Below are 7,337 nucleotides of genomic sequence, written 5' to 3' on the forward strand. Positions count from 1 at the left end.
GGTCTCAGTCGCCCCCTCCCCCTCTCACAAGCCCCTGGGGGCTGCCTCGTGGGGATTGCCAGCCCCTCGAGGGGGGTACCCTGGTGACAGGAAACGGGGTGAGGCCCCATAGCAGCAGGATTGGGGGGGCAGAACTCCTGCAGCTGCTGCGGGTGATGCCCTCGCTGGTGGAGACCCAAGGGCTGCACCCACGGAGGCCTCCAGGATCTGCAGGAGGTGAATGGAGCCAGCTGGAAGCCCTGGGGCTCCCCAACAGGCTCGAGTCTAGCTGGGAATCGTCCCGTTCCGCCCCCCGCTCCGGGGACTGGCTGGGGCTAAATAACCAGCGTAGGGCCTGGCCCAGCCCCGAGGGACAGACAGGCCAGACCAGCACGTTTGCTCCAGTCTGAGATTATCAACTGGGGCTCAGCATGCCCCACGGCCCCTGGAGAATGGCCCCAAGCCAGACACCAGAGGGCCCTGGCCGCCTCATCGCGGGCAGGTATGCGGCCAGATCAGCAGGGGAGGGACGGAGCTGGGGACATGAGCTGGTGAGAGCCCGGAGCCCGTGGGTGGCACTGGATGCCCAGCAGGGCTTGCCCAGGGGCACTGATCTCCCAGGACTAGTGCACGGGGCGATTTGATGGGCGCCCAGGGCAGCAAACGGGGCACCCACCTCTCCCCCCAAAGCCCTCGGTGGTGCTATGGTGGAGTCCGATGCCCCTCCTGTCCCCGAGCAACTGGGCCGGGAAGTCTCAGAGCCATGCTGCCTGTCAGCTGTAGTGCAGTGCCGGCCAGCATCCCTCCCTGCGGCGTCGCTTCTACGGCACAGAGCTGCGGCCTGCAGCAGGCAACAGCCAACCCGGCCCTGCGCCGGGAGCAGGAGCTCAGCCTACAGCCATTAGAGGGGGACAAAGCCTGTGACACCCCCATGGCCCACATCTGCAGGGCCAGCCCCTGTGGGGCTCAGTGCTGGGGGCGCAAGGTGGTACCCGCAGCCATACCGCCCCAGACGCCGAAACCCAGAAGGGGCTGGGCCCCATCCACGAGCAGGTGCTCAGCCCCCCCCTTGGGACCAGGCCCCTCCGGAACGTGAGGTGATTTCGGGGAGCGGGAGCAGGGACCAACAGCTGAGTGATGGTGCCACCCCTCCTGTAGGGGTTTACGGCATTGCAGCCCCCAGGGCCTGCCAGGCCTGTGAGACACAAACCAGCAGGGCGGTGGGAAAGGGCTCCTTCTGGCTGGCGCTGCCCAGAGACCCTGGTGATGGGCCCCGGCATGAGCCCCAGGGACCCAGAGAAGATCCTGGCTCCGAGCGCTGGAGAGGAAATGGGCCAAATGGTTTCGAGGAACAAGATCTTGGGACGGTGGCGATTTACTGTCTGCGCTGTCAGCCGGCTTCCAGCTCGCCCTGCCAGGGCCCTTCAGCGCACGGAGCAGACGCCGCGTCCCCCTCTGCCCCCCCGGGAACATCTGCACCAGCTGCCCCCGCCCTTGGCATTGCCACGGGCATTGGGCATGCGGAAGGGTGCAAGGGGCGCCGTGTAGCCCCACCCAGCCCGGCTCTCGCTGTCCCCGCCAGGGATCCACGAAGGGAACGGGGGCGCTCGGCTGGTACAGTGCCGGCAGGGCTCCCCGTTCCCCCATGCTGGCAGTGCGGTGGCATGAATCACCGCTTGCGCCCAGGCTCGGGCGGGGGAACCCCCAGCGGGAGACCACAGGGCAGCCCGGCCCACGGCTGGGACTCGGGCAGCTTCCTCTCGCCGGCCCCTCCGAGAGGAGCCCCGGTGCCGCCGGGGGAGAGCTCCAATGTACGTGCACCCAGCTGGCCCTGGCCCAGGGGCGTTCGTTCACGGGTCCCTGCCTGTTCCCCTGGGCCACCATCGTCCCCCCCAGGAGCAGGGCAGCCCCTCAGCCTGCTGGGAGGGGGAGGAGCCCCAGGAGTTAGAGCTGGGGCTGCGGGGCAGAAGCCTTTGCTGGGCAAGGGGGCAGGCAGCTGTGGGGGTGGTGAGGGACCCCCGACATTCAGACCAGTGTCCGATCTCCGTGGCCTCAAGCGGTGCCCTCGCCCGCCCTGCCCCGAGGGGCCACACGCCTGGAGCCCAGCTCGCCTGGGGGGGGCGGGCAGCTCTAGCCCCCCTCGGCCACCAGGCTGTGCTCCGGAGGGGCAGCTGGCAGAGGTGCCAACATGCGTCTGGGGCAGTGACGTTGGCAATATTTCTAATGTGCCCCGATGGGCCGGTGATGCGCTGAGCTCGGGGGCAGCAAGGGCGGGGGGAGGGCTGCTTTCCCCCCCTCGTTCTGCATCAAAAGAGTGAATATTTTCAAATCAGCTGCGGGGCGTGACATGCCGCGGGACTGTGTCTGGGGAAGCCTTGCCCCAAGTGACCCCTCTGGCACCAACTGCTGCGACCTGACCGACCCGCTTGCAAGCCCAGCTACCGAGGCCACAGGCTTTGAGAGCACGGGGGCGGCTAACGCCAGCTCACCGGAGGGGGCTGGTTCCCAGGAGCTCCTTGAGCTACTGCCACAAAATTTGCTCCGCCGAGTCGCGGCCTGGCCCTGGGGTGACCAACCAATTTTCAAGCTCATCCCGCACAGCATGGGAATTTTTGAGCGCTCCACAAGTTAAAGTGTCTGAGACAGCCTGTGCACGAGGAAGCCATTCACCAAATCCGCCACCCCCCCCCATTACTGACACATCAGTGGGGGGAGTTTAGAGCAACTTTCTGAGCTTGTCACTGCCACAGACCCCCCCTCGTCCCCCAGTCGCTGCTGACAGTCACCTGCGAGGGCGGGACCCGCACTCGCAGCCCTGGGGTGGCGTTTGTGTGCAAGGGCTACGGGCCGGCCACTTGCACCAGGACGTGCCAGCCGGCTGCGCTCATCCCCAGCGGGTCGCTGCAGCACATGCCCCGGGCTGGAGGCCCGTCAGGGCAGCGCCCAGGTCTCTGCGGCCAGACTGAACAGCCGTGAAAGCCTTAGCTGTCAGTCACCCTGCCGGGGAGTCCCTGGAGTGAGGCCTGTTCCCTGCCCGCCCTCCACCCCCCGAAGGGCCTGGGCAGAGGGTCTCAGACATTTCATCTCACGATCGCCCCATTCCATCACAGGGCTTTGGTGCCAAGATGCAATCACTTCTGGAGTGGGGCTGTTTATATGGGAACTCTGAACCCCAATGCAGCCACCTCTGGGGTGGGGCATGGGGGCTGTTTATACAGGGTCCCTGCACCTAGATGCAGCCACCTTTGGGGCAGGGCACATGGGGTGTTTATACAGGGCCCCTCGCCCAGCACCAAGATGCAGCAGAACTGGAAGGGACAAGCCCGTATTCACCCAAAGTGGGTCCCATGGGGCAGCAGGAGGTTCCTGGCAGGGCATCCTCCCAGGGACACCCGTGATTTGTGGCCCATTGTTCCCAACCAGGAAGTGACTCGGGCTCCTACTTTCCGGCTCAGAGGGGCTGGACGCTGCCTGGAGCAGGATGCTGACCTGGCTCTTGGCTGCCTCCTGGATCCTCCCTGCCCCATACTCTGCTTCCTGCAACACCCGGCTGCCTCAGGCACCGCCCCTAGGGTCCCCCCTCCCGCAGGCTCCACCCCCGCAGGGTCCTCCCCTCCCCCAAGCTCTGCCCCTGCAGGTCCCCCCTGCCCCAGATTTTACCTCCACAGGGTCCCCCCTGCCCCAGACTCCATCCCTGTGGCCAGGCTCCACTCCCTCAGGGTCCCACCTGCCCCAAGCTCCCTCTGACTGTGGGGGGACCCCGGCTCAGCCTGGGGAGGAGTCTGGGATCTAAGTTCTAACTTAGAGCCGGGGCCCATCGTGTGGGATTGAGGGGCTTTGCTCTGGAAGTCGCTGGGGCATTGGGGTTCCTGGGGTGGGGCCTTTCTGAGATCACTCGGAGGGGGGTGGGGGGGCTGCCAGTATGAGAGGCACAGAGCCCATGCAGGGAGTGCACTGGGGGTGCTGGTACCACGAATCAGGGAGGTGCAGAGCGGGGTGTCACGGAGTCCCCGGGCGCTGCTCTGGAACTGCTCCAGACGAAGCCAGGCAGGACTCTGGGGAAGTCTCCTTTCTGGGAGCAGCCTGTCTGCAGGTCACACAGCCCACACAACTTCCACCTTCCTGGGTCTGACCTCGGAGCATTCAGCATCATCTGCCCCTCCGTGCGCTTCCCACAGCGAGTCCGCCCAGGCGGGGTCCTGGGGAAGCCAGAGGGTCCTGATTCCTTTGTTCTCCAACCCTTTAGCTCTCACCTTGCAGGGGGGAAGGGCCCAGGCCATCAGTTACCAGGAAGCAGGGTGTCAGCCATTCTCTGTGTCCAGACCCCTGCACACACTTGTCCTCTAGGGCTCTGCAACGATCCTACACCGTTATCCCACCCCCTAGATACTTAAGAACTGCCCAGGGGAAACTGAGGCACCCCCACACTATTCAGAGGAAACATTAAGAACAGTCCTGCTTAGTCACATCTCTCCCCCCTTCAAGATTGAACTGAGCAGGGTCACTTTAGCCAGTGACCTGGGGAAGTTTGAAGCCACCAAAGTTCCCATGGATGCCCCAGCATCTCTCCCATTCCTTGGTGGGAGTTACACCAGGCCCTTCCAGTTTCACGTCCTCCCTTAGGTTGGGGGTGGTCGACAGCACTCGCAGGCCGCATGTGGGAAGGTTTATGTGGCCTGTGCCCTTTGGCCACCCCCAAAACCCCAGGGGGTCAAACTCGGATTGGGTCTTCTCCCCAACAAGCTGGCCAAACACAGCTACTTGGTTATAGGACTGTTTAACTTTCTTAACAGCTTTCACTTCATCTGAGACCTTCTCAAAGCTCTCCACACTGGATCTTTCAACAGGAAAGTCAGTGGATCCATTCACAACAGAAAATTTCTGGCTGTTAGGAACTGAAACTTTCTTGATTAAATCACTTTCACACCCTTCAGTTGCAGTAAACTGCTTGCAAAGACTCCATGAGGATTCCTTTCCCTAGGGCTTTTCTATGCAACAATTCACCCCTCACAGAAATTCTGCTCTTACCCTCTTCACCTAGGGCTTGCTCTAGAGGAACACTTTCCTGAGCAACAACAGACTCTTTCTGGGTCTCCCTTACATCCAGAATTACCTCTGACCCATCCGGCAGATTCCTACACCATCCCCTTTCAGGAAAACTTACAGACTTCCTAGATAAAAGGTCAGAAGCATTCTCCTTCCCTTTGCCACCCACAAGTTCAGGAATCTTTTCCTTCTTGCTACAGGTTTTCACACCGTCAGTAGGTAACACAATCACATCACCTTCATGCTCTGCTTGTGCCCTGGCTAGGATCTCACCCTGATCAGACAGAGTTGCTGCACCCTTTCCCAACCACACACTAGCAACAGGTGAAATACAAGCACCAAACTTGTCTGGTCTCTGGGATTTTACATAGACACTAACTGGATGCGACCTAGTTACAGGGCCATTCTCCCGAGCAGACACAAACTTAGGACCATTCCCTTCCTGGGCTTTAGCTGAATCCAGAACAAACTCTGAGACAACTGCGCGACCCTCAACCATCACAGGCTGAAAGGCCCCTTCTGTCTGCTCCACAGACAAAGAAGAGCCGGACACACTTTCTCCTTTCCCAGACACACAGCTTGGGATCTCATTCCCCTTGTCCCGCACACAAGGCTGGTGACAGACAACTGCTTGGAGACCGGGGTAGCTCCCTCCACAGGCAAGTCAATACCCCTGACAGACACAGGCACGTTTCCTTCACTGTCCCAATTCTCCACCCAGCTAACAGGTAAGGTCCAAGGACACTCGTCGTCCACTCTCCTCGCCTTCCCCCACTGCTGACTAGACAAAGCCATCAGCTCACAAGGCTGCCCAGGCTCATCCAGACTTTCCTTACCAAGCACCTTGCCACTCCCAACAGATCCCCTGCCCTGCCTGTGTCTCCCCCCACCCCTCTGCTGGGGTCTCAGCTCCCACTGTGCTCAGTGTTGCCCTTGCTGTCCCAGTGGGGGTAGGCAGCGAGCTCGCTGCTTTCCTCACTGCATCAGAGCCAGCCTGAGCCCCCATTTCCGGTGTGCAAGGGGGTGGGGAGCATCTCTCTGTCCCACCCAACCCCAGGGGTCTGGTTACAGGCCAGCAGGTATCCTGAGCCTAGCAGCTCCTCCCCCTTGCCAGCCAGGTCATCTGCATTTTCACTGACCATTTCCCTCTCCGCCAATTGGTTCCCTGGATTCAAATTCAAACCCTCAGCAATTACAGGAGCAGGGTCTGGATCTTGTCCCAAAGAGACACAGTCACCCCACAACAGGGTCTCGCAGCTGGTATCCTGGAGAACCCCAACAACCAGCCAGCCCCACCCCTCCTGGGTCTGCACAGGGATCTGGGCCATAGGCAGGGAGAGAGGCTTCATCCCTGGGACCCTCACACAGCCCCTCGGTATCTGAGGCTGCACCACCCAGGGCCTGACAACGGTTCTCTCTGTCCCCGGATCTCACCACCCAGGAATGGCTCCCCATTGACCATCACCTTCTGCTCCCACTGGAGGTCCGAGGGGCCTGACCCCAGGAAACTCCACACAGACATATAGGTTGGGGTCAGGAGTGGGAGCCTGTCCACCTCCCCACCCATCTGGCTGACGGAGTCTATGGCCTTGGGACACAGCAAGGGAGCTAGACACCGGGGCTTTTCCGCAGGGTCCCCCTGGTTCAAATCGCCAGCCTGCTCAAAGGCAGTGAGGTGGCATCCACATCCCCCCCTCCTTAACCAGGGGCAGCAATTTAGTCTCCAGGTTCCCTGCGGAATTGGCCCCCCGGGGTCTATCCCCACTCACCCCTGGGGGGTCCCCTAGGCCTCTCCGCTCCCCCACCGCCAGTTCATGCTGCTGCTGCTTCTGCAGCTCTTTCTCGGGCTCTCGCTGTCTCTCACAGTCCTCTTGCTCTCTCGGACTCAGCTCCAATCCTGTCCGTCTCCGATCCCCTGATGGGGAACCCGATCGTGAAGACCCTCATCTGGTCGAGGACAGGAGTCTTGGGGATGCCTGGCTACCACTCCAGCTGCTCCCAGATCCTGCTATAGCCCCATTTGGGTCAGGAATCTGTTCCTTAGAGTGATCATCCTCCTCCAGCTGCACGATTAACTCTGCTTTGGTGAACTTTCCAAAGCGCAACCCTCTCTTTCTGCACAGGGTTACAATGTCCTTAAGGAGACGGTGACAGGCCATCACTCCGTTCTTCCCAAGTTGTTGTGGACTCACAGGCCTGTGTGCTCTCAGCTCCCCACGGTCTCCAGGGAGAACCCCAAGTGTGCCAGCTTTCTCGAGGTCACCACCTCTTTGCCAGGGTTGAGCTGCAGACTCCTCCGCCCCTGGGACCAC

Source organism: Eretmochelys imbricata, chromosome 23 (genome assembly GCF_965152235.1).
Source record: "Eretmochelys imbricata isolate rEreImb1 chromosome 23, rEreImb1.hap1, whole genome shotgun sequence".
Taxonomy (NCBI): Eukaryota; Metazoa; Chordata; order Testudines; family Cheloniidae; genus Eretmochelys; species Eretmochelys imbricata.